The 13,275-nt window shown below is 43.4% G+C and overlaps 1 long non-coding RNA gene across 3 annotated transcripts; it reads left to right on the top strand.

Moving 5' to 3' along the window:
• Positions 1–583: 583 nt before the first annotated feature.
• On the top strand, positions 584–13,166 carry LOC309822957. Of its 3 annotated transcripts, none has more exons than XR_014296786.1 (3): positions 584–719; positions 1,331–1,489; positions 12,756–13,166. It is a non-coding gene; the product is annotated as an uncharacterized lncRNA (long non-coding RNA). The 3 variants fall into 3 exon arrangements; XR_014296787.1 differs by lacking the exon at positions 12,756–13,166 and adding an exon at positions 8,733–8,926; XR_014296788.1 differs by lacking the exon at positions 12,756–13,166 and adding an exon at positions 8,456–8,519.
• The last annotated feature ends 109 nt before the right edge of the window (positions 13,167–13,275 follow it).

The raw sequence follows: 13,275 nt of genomic DNA on the forward strand, positions 1-13,275 counted from the left end.
TCGGGCTCAGTAGTTGTGGCTGGCGGGCTCTAGAGCGCAGGCTCAGTAGTTGTGGCACACAGTATTAGTTGCTCCATGGCATGTGGGAGCTTCCCGGACCAGGATCGAACCTGTGTCCCCTGCATTGGCAGGTGGATTCTTAACCACTGCACCACCAGGGAAGTCCGAAAGGCCCTTTTTAATTAAAAAGAAAGTTGTTTGGAAGCCAGGCAGGGCACAGGAAAGTGTAAGGTGGAAGCACTGGCCACAACAGCCATATTGTTTGAATTGTAGCCCACCATTTCCAAGCTGCGTGATCTCGGATATTAGTTACCTAAACTCTCCAGTCATTGCTTTTGCCATTCTCATCATAGAGTTCATAGCACTTACCTCTTGGTGCTGTGAGGAGTAAATTCAATAATTTATGTAAATCTCGTAGTACAAAGCTTGAAACACAATAAGCATTAAATAAGTGGTGGCCAGTGTTAGGAGCTATTATTGTCATGCCTAAATTACAGTGCCTGGCATTGAAACGCCTGTGCAATCTGTCTCCAGCCTGCCTACTTATCTTGTTTCCTGCCATTCATCCATTCATTCCTGCTGTATTTGTTCATCGTGAACTTGCACCTGGCTCTAGCTAGGCCTGTGCCCGTTTCTTCTCCTTCTCGCCTTCGTTCTTACTATGGCTTCCGGATGAAAAGCCCCTTCTCATGCTTTCATCTCACCCTCTGAGGCTCAACGTAAGTCCCATTTCCTCCCTGAAGCCCTTTACAGTGAGCCCATTTCTGTTCACTGTAGGCTCTACTGTTCTCTAAATCACTGTTGTAATTACTGTTTGTGTCACAGAGTTTGGTACTGGATTAGAGAAAAACTTTCTGTGATGGTGGAAATATTCTATAGTTGAATTGTCCAAGAAGTAGCCACTAAACTTATGTGGCTACTGAGCATTTTAAATGCAGCTAGTGTTATTAAAGGAGTTAATTTTAAATTTTTTTCATTTTAATTAATTCAACTTTACATTTAAAAAAATTTTATTGGAGTAGAGTTGACTTACAATGCTGTGTTAGTTTCAGGTGTACAGCAAAATGAATCAGTTATACATATACATAGATTCACTCTTTTTTAGATTCTTTTCCCATATAGGTCATTACAGAGTATTGAGTTGAGTTCCCTGTGCTATACAGTAGGTTCTTATTAGTTCTCTGTTTTATATATAGTGGTGTGTGTATGTCAATCCCAATCTCCCAGTTTATCCCTCCCCCTCTTCCCCCTGGTAACCATAAGTTTGTTTTTTACATCTGTGACTCTATTTCTGTTTTGTAAATACTTTCATTTGTGCCATTTTTTTTAGATTCCACATATAAGCGATATCATATGATATAATGCCATTTGCAGCAACATGGATGGACCTAGAGATTGTCATACTGAGTGAAGTAATTCAGCTTTACATTTGAATGGCACCTTGGCCCAAAGTGTCCACCATCTACCCTGATAAAAGCTCTTGTAAGAGGTACTACTCATGTGTTCCCACTGGCCTCCTGGGGCCAAACCTATTTTCTCTTCCCATGGTGTCCCTTTTGCCCATAGAGAAATCAGGGGTGGATTTTGGAAAAAAAGGAAAACATGGGATAGAGGGGCAGTGCTCAATCAGAGGAGGTGGGTATGAGCTAGACTGAAGCTGGGGTGAATGGGAATCAGTCTGATGCCTTCCATCTGTTTGTGAGTAATCCTTTAGAATTGTCTTCACTGTTCAGCGGGATTTACAGGAGCCCTGGTGACCTACTTGCCTTACAGCCTCACATGTGAGTGAAGTCTCTTGTGGTGGCAACTGAGTCATTGTGTCCGACCCGTGGACCTGACCCTTTCAGGGATCCCTGGAGATGGTGCTATAGCATCCCATTTGGCCTGGACCAAGCCTCTGCTTGGCTCTTCCTTCCAAACTTGACCTTTCTTAGAGAATCCTCAGAGCTGGCTCTGATTTCAAACTCTTCAGAGCTGCCTCAGTCTCCTCCCTGTTTATCTTGAGTCTATTCTTCTGTATATCCCAATAGTTCATGAACCTTTAGAGATCACAGACCTCTTTGAGAAGCTGATGAATGCTATGGACACTCTTCTTAGGAAAATGCACATGGCCATATTCATTATGTAGTTTTGCTGACTGTTTTGGGAAGGTCACAGATCCCTTGAAGCCCAGGCCCAGGTCTGAGAGCCTTGGCTAAGAATACGTTCTTTAATTTGACCTTAGAGGTTTTTATATGCTATTCCTTCCTCTCTCAGCACCAGCTCAGCTCTAACTAATTCTGTACTTGTTGGGCAATGTTTGTATGACTGGTTGAGGGCTCTAGTTACCTCATGACAGGAACAGTTACTCTGAATAGCTAGGGGGAGTATTTCAGTTTCTATAAATATCTATCCTCAGTTGTAGGTTAATAGATGAGCATTATGGCTTCTAAATCCTTTCCCCACCTTACAAAAGAGTTTTTAGAGCCTGATGATATCTAGGTGAAATAATGAAATTCATAAAACAGCAGTACTGAGCTGCAGTCTCGGGGCTGAGCATGCCCTCTCCACACCCACCCTCATCACCTCCAGTTAATTAGAGGTTTCCAGCCCTGGATCTGTCATGTAGGATCATTCCTATCCTCAGCTGAACTTTGAATGTGCACTTCTCTAACTTGGCTGGGCTTTCTTCTGATCTTGCGTGATCCTCTATCTCACAGACCACAAAACTTTAGAGTTAGAGGACATGTTGAGACCATTTCTTGCAGAGGCCCAGGGAGGGAAGGGGCTGGTCCAAGGTTCCACAGTTGGTGGTGACAAGGCAGGGCTAGAACCCAGCTGCCTTCTTTTTTTTTTTTTTTTTCCTTTTAATTTTTTGGCCGCGCAGCATGGCATGTGGGATCTTAATTCCCCGACCAGGGTTCGAACCTGCACCACCTGCATTGGGAGCATGGAGTCTTAACCACTGGTCTGCCAGGGAAGTCCCCAGCTGCCTTCTATAACAGCTCAGTCTCTCAATTTCTCTATGCTTTACGAGTGATTTGTCCTTGAGTTTTGGTTAAAATGACTCAGGAAGTAGAGTCTGTATCATATGTGTAGAGACACCTCATTGCATGCCTTGGGTATGTTTTTGCAAATTTGATAATAAAGTGAATTTCAGTAACATATATTCTATCATGTCTTGCAAAGATTAGAGAAGTATTCCTTCTGTAAAAGCTTTCAGCCTTGGGTATACACATGGATATAGTAGAAAAAACCCATGTGCCTAGAGGGAAAATAATTTTCTGATGAAATATTCAAATAATGTTCAGAATAAACCAACACATATTAACGCGTGAGATAACAATCTTTTTGTCTAGAGGAAGATATAGCCTATTTCTTTAAATTGAATATACATTTTTCTCTATGCACAGGTAAATATTCCCTTTGAAAATCTTTCTGCTCTCTGAGGGGTTTATCTTGCATGATTACTTTTAATTGTTTATTTAACAGCCTGGATTAGCTTGCTGCAATGTTTGCTTAGTATCTTGTGTAAATTCATTGTCGTTAAAAGTCAGTTTTCCTGATAGCATTATTAAGATTTATTATTTCTATAAGTATGACTTTCTCTGCAGTTGGGTTTCTGTAAGTGGAATAGACAAAGAGGGAAGCAGTTATTTTGGTTTTTACTAGCCATGGGATAGTTTATTTTATAATTTAATTTAAAAAAACTCTAAAAGTTTATATGAGACATCATAAAGTTTTGGATGCTTTAGAAAGTCTGATGTCAGTTTTCCCTCAGTTGCTTGCCATGATTATCTTTCCTGGGGCCAAAATGATCATAGTAACTTTCTTAGCCTGGTCCTGCAGCCAGTACATTTTGTACTATAGATGATTCCAAGAGGAAGGACGAGCTTAAACAAATGAGCTGCAGATACAATCCTCAAACTTTATATTAATTGATCATTTCAGCCTGCTCCTGCACTAAACTTTTAACTAGAGCAGCTAATAGGAAGCAAATGGATGGGTTTGGATTTCATCTCTTTTTGTTTTCCCTGCTCACTCTCTGGAAAAGGGGCTAATGAGCAGTGAAATGGCCAGGCATGAGCTGCAGAGGAGAGGACGCTCTGCCTGGGGAGCCTGTCGCTTTGTAATCGGCTCCTGAATTATCACAAGGTGCCCCATGGTTTTATGGAGGTGTCTGAAATGGCCAGGATCCAGCTTTGAGGGGAGTCAGGAGAAGAAAAGATGGTGTTCCAAAGGGAATGATGTCCACTCAGTCCATTGGATTGAAGCTGTACTCCCAAAGAAGTCTCCTTAGAGAAAAAACAGTGAAAGGCAAATATGGGTGTGCAAAGTTTGTATTTACAGTACAGATGCTGACACTGTTTAACATAATAGCAAGCTGTTGCCTAAGCATCTTTCAGAGGGTAATTAAAAGGCTCCTACGTGCACCGAAACCAATTATATTAAAATTTTATTTGTAGGGAGTGCTCAAGACTTAAGGTAAAAAAATCAGAATTCATAACCCAGTGGAAGATGTCTTCCTGCTACGGGCAACAGGGATGCTGCCGAGGAGATCCCAGTTAAAGGCCAGGGCTTGGGGGCTTCCCGGGTGGCGCAGTGGTTGAGAGTCTGCCTGCCGATGCAGGGGACACGGGTTCGTGTCCCGGTCCGGGAAGATCTCACATGCCGCGGAGCGGCTGGGCCTGCGCATCTGGAGCCTGTGCTCCGCAACAGGAGAGGCCACAACAGTGAGAGGCCTGCGTACCACAAAAACAAACAAACAAACAAAAAAAACCAGGGCTTGGTTACAAAGGCGGAGACCTCAAATCAGCTTTCCTCTGACCCAATCCAGGGCTACTTTAATGAGGGAAGGAAAAAGTTCACTACTGCAGCATTATTAAGTAGAAACTGGAAGAAAGAACTTGTTATTCCTTTGGAAAAAAAGACCAAAAAAATGATGTGGGCCTGCCTGAAGAAGTTTCAGTGGCAGAAGGGTTTGGAAAATCAATGTTGAAAGGCTTCTAAGAAGATGCTTTTTTTCTGGAGAGCTGCATTCTTTGGGCATAGTAAATGGTTCATATTTGTTGTTCGTGTGTTTGTTCATTGTCAAAAAATCCAGCAGGTCAATCTGCATGCCCCAGCTGAATCCAGGAGACATGCATCCTTATTCAGATGCTGAATAAGGAGATTCAGCTCCTTATTCTCAGACTGTCACTGACAGACTGTGTGATCTCAGAGAAGTCACTTTCTTGCTCTGAGCCTCAGTATCCTAGGATCTGTAAAATGGAAGGAACACTTTCAGCTCTAAAAAGCCTCAATTCTGCTGTAACAATACTCTGGATTCAGAAAATGTCTCCCCTTCTAACCCCTAAATAATTTGGAAAATGCTGTCAGCCTTTAAAACCTCTCTATAATTCACAGGTATTAGTTTCTTCTTATTGCAGTTGGAGTTATGGAGAGTCAGTGAAGTTTACTGGCAGGCACAAGGTGACCTTGCCATCCTTCAGAGGAAGATAAAGAGCTGTACTCCTGACTTCAGCCCAGAGCTTAAGACATTCAGGCCCAAATTGCATAGAAAATGATAAAGATTCTGATGGAATTTGATGTATGGTGTCTTCCTTAATTAACCACGTCACATCAACTCAGTCATATGGGTCTTTCCATCTCCTCATCAGGCCTCTCTGCCCTTTTTGTTCTTTGACCAGAGTCCATCAACAGTAGCTGTAGCTAAAGATACCAGGATGTGAGTGATGTCATCTTTTGCTATATCTGTGGGGTTAGGGTTGTGACGTGAGTACCTGCGTATGTGGGGACAACTCATATATCACAAACTTCCTTCCCTGGAGGATGTTCTGACACCCATTCTCCACATTCCCAACCAGGGCTGTCTCCAAAGTCTGAGGGAAGAGACGTATTGGGCTGAAAACTTGGGGCCCTTTGCAAGGATGTATCTTTGGCTGGCAGCTCCCACCCATGTTTCTTGTCCCCACCAGTCAGTATTCTCTGCTCCAGGTCCCTGCCACAAGTCCTGCCAATGGCTCTGGGAGCTCCTGGGGGAATCTCAGGTATGACTGGTACATGGGTATTTGATACTTTCACCACTTTCTCTCTCCAGCTCTGACTCATAGGTTGCTGACTCTTGTCACTGCCGCTCTAGGTCATGGTGTAAGTCGCTGGGCCTGGAGCTAAGGATGACTGAGAGTGTCATCTCTGGTTGCAGCCCATTACGCTTGAACCAAACTTCTGTACCTCTTTTCTCTCTTTTCTCAGGTAGGACTTATTTTATTTCATTTTTTATCATCCTTAATTATAGTTTACATTAATGTTTATATTGATTTTTAAAAAAATTTTATTGGAGTATAGTTGATTTACAGTGTTGAGTTAGTTTCAGGTATACAGAAAAGTGAATCAGTTATACACATACATATAACCACTCTTTATTTTAGATTCTTTTCCCATATAGGCCATTACAGAGTACTGAGTAGAGTTCCCTGTGCTATACAGTAGGTTCTCATTAGTTATCTATTTTATACATAGTAGGGTGTATATGTCAATCTCAATCTCCCAATTTATCCCTACCCCCTCTTACCCCCTGGTAACCATGAGCTTGTTTTCTACATCTGTGACTCTACTTCTGTTTTGTAAATAAATTTTTTTAGATTCCACACATAAGCAATAGCATCTGATATGTCTTTCTCTGTCTGACTTACTTCACTCAGTATGACAATCGCTAGGATAGGACTTGCTTTAGAGGGTCCTTAGTTCTCCACATGAAGAGACCCCTCATATCTGAATCTTCAGGCTCAAGCTGAAGTCCTCACCTCCATGGATTCTAGATGTGGAGTCAAAGCTGCCCTCGAGCTCTTGATATCAGGGTCCATGACGCCCAAAGACAGTAAGGAGAACCCTCAGTTAGCTCGCTCTTCCCCCTGAAGGGACAGCCTGTCTCCCTGGTGAGACAGGAGGAGAGGAAGGTATTTGGTCCCCACTTCTGTGGCTTGCTGCCCTCCCAGAACACACCCCAGGCTCCCTTTGACCAAAGAAAAAAGTGGAGAACTTGCCTCTGTAATGACCCTCTCATCTTTCTCTTCTTCTTCAATTCTTCAATGCCTGTTACTGGAAGTATGGTGTGTCCTTAAGCTCCACTTGCCTGCTAGGACTCTCCATCATGCTGCCTATCTTGGCCTGGCCGCCATAGACAGAGCCTTGTGCTGGGAGCCTCTCCTCTTTCTTTCCTCCCCATCTGTCCAGGGTGCCACTCCATCAAGAGCTGATCTTTCCTGGAAAATGATAAGCTGAGATGTTGGATAATGATCATGACTATACCCTACCTCTTTAGCCGGCTATTCCTGATGGAATGTGATCAGAGCCGAGAGGTGACACCTATGTTTTGGGTTTCAGGACTGAAGACCAAGAGCCTTGCCATAAACGTGAAGATGATAGCTCACCTGGGAATAGGTGGGAACCCTGCCTGTTGAGACAATCCACACAGGTGGCCCTTCACTTATCCCATTGCCATCCTCCAGGGATCGTTATAACTAAAATTTATGGTTGGATGACTATTTATTTATTTATTTAATTTGGCTGCACCAGGTCTTTGTTATGGCATGTGGGATCTTCACTGAAGCATGTGGGATCTAGTTCCCTGACCAGGGATTGAACCCTGGTCCCTGCATTGGGATCGCAGAGTCTTACCCACTGGGCCACCAGGGAAGTCTCTGGATGACTGTTTAGACCCAGAGCGTGCTGCCTCTCTGGGAAGGCACTTGTGCCTGATGATATTTATGATAATTCATGTAATCTGTCTGCTATAGAGTAAGGAAAGCTGACAGAAGAGATCAAGTCTGGGGCTTCATTCAGTAGGCAACAGAGGAGTTGAAGGTGGATATAATAGAATTAAAATGGTGACTAGTGGAAGCCATGGAGGCAAGAGAAGTGGGTGAGGATACAAACAGACAGAAGAGGGTATTGGAAACATTTGAGCCCAGTTATTTTAGGGAGATCTGGGTTATGGACACAGAGAGGTTTAAGGAGAAATAAGGCAAGTAGGTGGAGGGAAAGGTACTGAGTAGATTGGAATGAACGTTCTCCTTGGAGGAATCAAGGTGAAGGTCATTGTTAGATTTAAGGACAAGGGCAAAGGGACTGCTCTGGAAGTTCCAGATACTCATGCTCCCAGCAGTCCTTGTTTTGAGCAGATGGGAGGAAGGATGACTGAAAGAATGAATGAACACTGCCAGTAGACTCTCTGAGCTTACGAAGACTTGCTGGGTGAGTCAGAGTTATTAATATAAATAGTTACGGTGGCAACAATATGTCCCAGTGACAGTCCTATTTTAAAAATTAAATTAAAAATCTATTTAAAAATGTTGTTCTAAATCCTATGTACATTTTCTTTTGCATTCTTTTGAGGACTCGAGTCTGTTATTTACAGTGTTTATTACTTTTAAGCATATGGGAGTACATATGATGTCTGTCCACTTTTTTTTAGAGCTGGTAAACAGACTGGGATCAGGACCAATATAATCATATTCATTCTGCCACTGACCTTGCGCAGTGCTCTCCAAGGTCAGTAATGGTGGTTGGATTTTTGTCAGAATTGACTTGTTTTCAGCAGGAGCTGGGTCTCCCGCCTACTAACATTTGTAATCTCTCCTTACTATCTAGCCGGCTGTAAAATTACTAGTACAGTTCCCCCAGACAATGACTTTTTGATTTTCTACTTTTTTATTGATCAATAAACAGTTTTGTTTTTGTTTTTTTTTTAGTGGTACGCGGGCCTCTCACCATTGTGGCCTCTCCTGTTGTGGAGCACAGGCTCCGGAAATGCAGGCTCAGCCGCCACGGCTCACAGGCCCAGCCATTCCGCGGCATGTGGGATCTTCCCGGACCGGAGTACGAACCCGTGTCCCCTGCATCGGCAGGCGGACTCTCAACCACTGTGCCACCAGGGAAGCCCCCAATAAACAGTTTTAAACCAAAAAACTCCACAGTGAGAATAGAAACTTATTTGGTACTTGTAACTACCTGCCTTGGAGAAGAGAGAGGGATTGGAAAGATAAGAGCCTTAGGCTCCTGCTGCCTTCTTCCTTTTTTTTAAAAAATAAATTTATTTATTATTTATTTTTGGCTGTGTTGGGTCTTCGTTGTTGCGTGGGCTTTCTCTAGTTGCGGTGAGAGGGTCTACTCTTTGTTGCGGTGTGCGGGCTTCTCATTGCGGTGGCTTCTCTTGCTGTAAAACCCAGGCTCTAGGTGTGTGGGCTCAGTACTTGTGGCTCGTGGGCTCCAGAGCACAGGCTCAGTAGTTGTGGCTCATGGGCTTAGTTGCTCCGCAGCATGTGGGATCTTCCTGGACCAGGACTTGAACCTGTGTTCCCTGCATTTGCAGGCAGATTCTTAACCACTGCGCCACCAGGGAAGTCCCTCCTGCTGCCTTCTTGATGGCAACACCAATAGATGAAAATAGAAAAATGCAGTCATAGGTTAACAAAACTACTGACTACACTATGCTAAATAACCGATTGCTTTGCATGAAGTTAACCCATTGCTTCCTTGTTCCCTGGATATATGTATCACCCTCTGTAAACTTCAAGAAGGCAGGCTTTGGCTGTTTGCCTTGTGCCAAACACAGTGCCTAGCCTAGAGTTAGTGTTAAGGAAAAAATAATAGAGCTATCAGGATTGACGATAAGAGGGTGAATTTATGTCTGTGTTATATCGAGACTTGTTTCTAGGAATTTCCTTGCATAACTTTGACCTCTCCAGCTACAGTTAAGGAGAGACCCCTGGTCCTGTGTGTTTTGTGTTTACTACGGCAGCAAATTTAGTTTACGACCGTGGAAATACCTCTAGGTAGTAATGACTGGGTTTCCAATGGTTATGGCTTCCCATCAACCTATTCATTTTCTTTTGGTTTTGTTTTTGGGTAAATAGAATTTTCTAAATAAGTTTAGAAAATAAGGCAATATTTTTTAGTAAAACCAAATCAATAACCAGCTAAGGATAACAGAAAATTTGTGATTTGAATAGAAAACTGTTCACATGGGTGCATTTTGAAGGATGGCAGAGGTTTCTTCTCACATTTGTTGATATCATTGGTTTTAACCAAGGAGCATTTGGAGGTAGGGTGAAGTGAAAGTGTGTGTGTGTGTGTGTGTGTGTGTGTGTGTGTGTGTGTGTGTGTGTTTTGAGCAATGCTGAGTCATTTGTTTTTCTGATAAGAAATGTTGAGAAACAGTCGGCTTTTGGTTTTCCTCTTTTCCATGGGAACATCACTGACAAACACCTGTTGTCTGTATAATGCTTAGAATTCAGAAATGGCAAATTCAGTGATGACACAGCAGGGTATCAAGGAAAAGGGAAGGATAGAAGAGCTAGTTTATAGTTCATCAAAGTAAGAATACTCTTATCTTCCTTGAATAAAACATGTGCTTTAACTCACCAAATATGGAATCACAGACATTGGGACCTGGAAGGGCCTTGGCAGCCTCTCTTTCAATCTGCTCATTTACACACAAGGAAACAGATCCAGAGCAGCTCAGGACTGTTTGAAGTCACACAGTGAGTCAGTGACAGAGCCCTCCCACTCTGGACTCCAGCCACACGTTGTGAAGAGGGATCGCCACCCTCGATTGTCCTCTATCAGAACATCCGCAGGAAACAAATCTGTGTTCCAGTTACAGATGGGACTCAAGTGGCCTTTCCCTCCATGCCTTTGCTGGTCTGTTTTCTCCAAGTGGCTTCCTCAGGTTGCTGGGTACCTTGGGGGGCCCCTTTCCAGGACATTGACAAGAAGCCTGGGGCTAGAGCCTGGAGGGAGGTTAATTGCCATGAGACACTCAACCCACTTGTCCACATTGAGAAGGTTGTCCAGTGCCCATGGGCTCTGTGTGTCACGGCTGCAGCCCAGCAGACCTAGTAGCAGTGAGGCATAAGGCCTTTCACTTAGCCAACTGATGAAAACTCTGTCCTTTTCAAAATGTCCCAGAAAGCTAAAATAACTCATATTTCCCACGCAACGTTAGAGCAGATTTATGCCCCTTTAAGAACACATGTGGTGCAAAAAGATGAAGGGAGAGGGGGCCTAAAGTTTTACATATGGCACCAAGGTAATCCTAGCCGAGTTGGCTCCTCTCCGGAGAGTGCCTGCAGGGTATAATTAGAACAGAGATAGCCATCCCCACAGATCTACACTTGAGCAAATCATGGCTATGACAAAATTGGAACCAAGGCTAAATTTATCAATAATGGGGTTTAAAAAAAGAAGACAAATGAAGTTGAAATTTCTCCTTGTTTATTTTAATGTGCAGAACATTTTCTAGCTGATTTATGCCACGGCTTCAGTGTATTTTTCATTTTTTATTTATTTTGCAGTTAATTGGATTTCCAGCTTTTGCAGCCAGCCACTGCAATTGATCCCTGAAAAGATGGATTTATTGCTTAGGCAGGCAGAATTCTGACAATCTTCAGAGGTTGGAAAATAAAAGAAAACAGCGCATACAGAGAGCACTGTGGGTCACCATTGGGTCAGATCAGCAAGATATGTTACAGCTGGCAGGTTTATGGTAGCCTTCCTAAATGAGGAGCACCAGGATCCAGTGGAGTATTTTGTAGGAGATTGTCAGTGATCCATGCTTAGGAGGAAATGTAGCTTAAGATGGAGACACCAAGGTAGATGTCAGATCCCAGATAGGTTGGACCCATGGTTGGAAAATTACTGATAGCTAAACTTGAATGTCACACCTTTGGTGGCTCAATAAGGAATGGGACCTTATTTTCGCTGTTAAGTGGCTTTGTTTGAATGGCGTAATGGCTCAGGGGGCAGAACCAATATGGAACTCATGCCTTCAGCTACTCTTTGCAGAAGTTTCTGGAAATTTGTCAGCTGATAAGCAGCAGAACATTGCCCTCAGCTCTGCAAAGGTCAGACATCCATTCAACCATCCTCCTAGCCATGCATCCATGCATCCATCCATCCATCTATGTAATAATTTTTTTTTATTGAGCCCCTACTCTATGCTAAGCCCTTTGTTTGGTGCTGAGCATAGAAAATGAATAATAAAAAAATATAGTCCCTACCCTCATGGAGATTATAACCTATTCGGCAAGTACTAATTACAAGTTTGCTGAGAATTAGGAAAGAGAAATTCAGGAAGCTGCAGTTACATATTACAGGTGGACCTACCCTGATCTGGGGGTTGGGGAAGTCTTCCAGGAGGAAATGCTGTGAACTGAGACCTGAGAGACTAAATATACAAATAGACCATTGTCAAATCCTATGTAAAATAGAACTCTGACCCATCATCTGCAGCAATCAGCCCAGGAAACCAGCCTATTATCTACAGTAACCAGCCTGGGCGGCCAGCCTGCTATCTATGTCATACTTATAGGAAGTCAGACCACTCTCTCTAACAACCAGTCCAGAAAGCCAAACAATAACTCATATAACAATTGGCCCCAAATGGCCAGGACTTGATTAATAACTGACAGCTTCCCTACTTTTTGTCCTTACTTCCAACTTAGGATCAACCAGAGAAAGTCAAATCTGTGCTCCTAACCAATCACATAGAATGCCCTACTTCTAGTTTTCCCACCTACAGCTTTCCCTTGCCAACAGCCTCCAATAAGGGCACACCTGAAACCTTCCCTTTTTCTGTTATAAAGCTTTCCTACTCCTCTGCCTGCCTTTGAGACTGTCAAAACTCAAGAGGTAGTGGCTCTCTTGCTGTAGCAAGCTCTGGATACATAGTTTTTGCTTGTTCTCATTTGGTTGGGCTTTGTTTTTTTCCACAGACCTGAAGAATGAGCACGTGTGGGCCAGATGGTGGTGGGGAAAAGAGTGTTCCAGGAGATGGAACAGCACATGCAAAGACTCTAAGATAAGAAAGACTAAGGCAGGCTTCCCTGGTGGCGCAGCGGTTAAGAATCTACCTGCCAACGCAGGGGTCACAGGTTCGATCTCTGGTCCAGGAAGATCCCACATGACACGGAGCAACTAAGCCCGTGTGCCACAACTACTGAGCCTGCGCTCTAGAGCCCACGAGCCACAGCTACTGAAGCCCACGCCCCACAACTACGGAAGCCTGCGCACCTACATCCCGTGCTCCGCAACAGGAGAAGCCACCTCAATGTGAAACCCGTGCACTGCAACAAAGAGTAGTCCCTGGTCACTGCAACTAGAGGAAATCCCACAGGCAGCAACAAAGACCCAACACAGCCAAAAATAAATAAAATAAGTAAATAAATTTATATATTAAAAAATGACTAAGACACACTTTTCAAATTGATGAGTAGAACATGACTGAAATGTGGA

This window comes from Grampus griseus, assembly GCF_964374135.1.
Source record: "Grampus griseus genome assembly, chromosome: 5".
Lineage (NCBI taxonomy): Eukaryota > Metazoa > Chordata > Mammalia > Artiodactyla > Delphinidae > Grampus > Grampus griseus.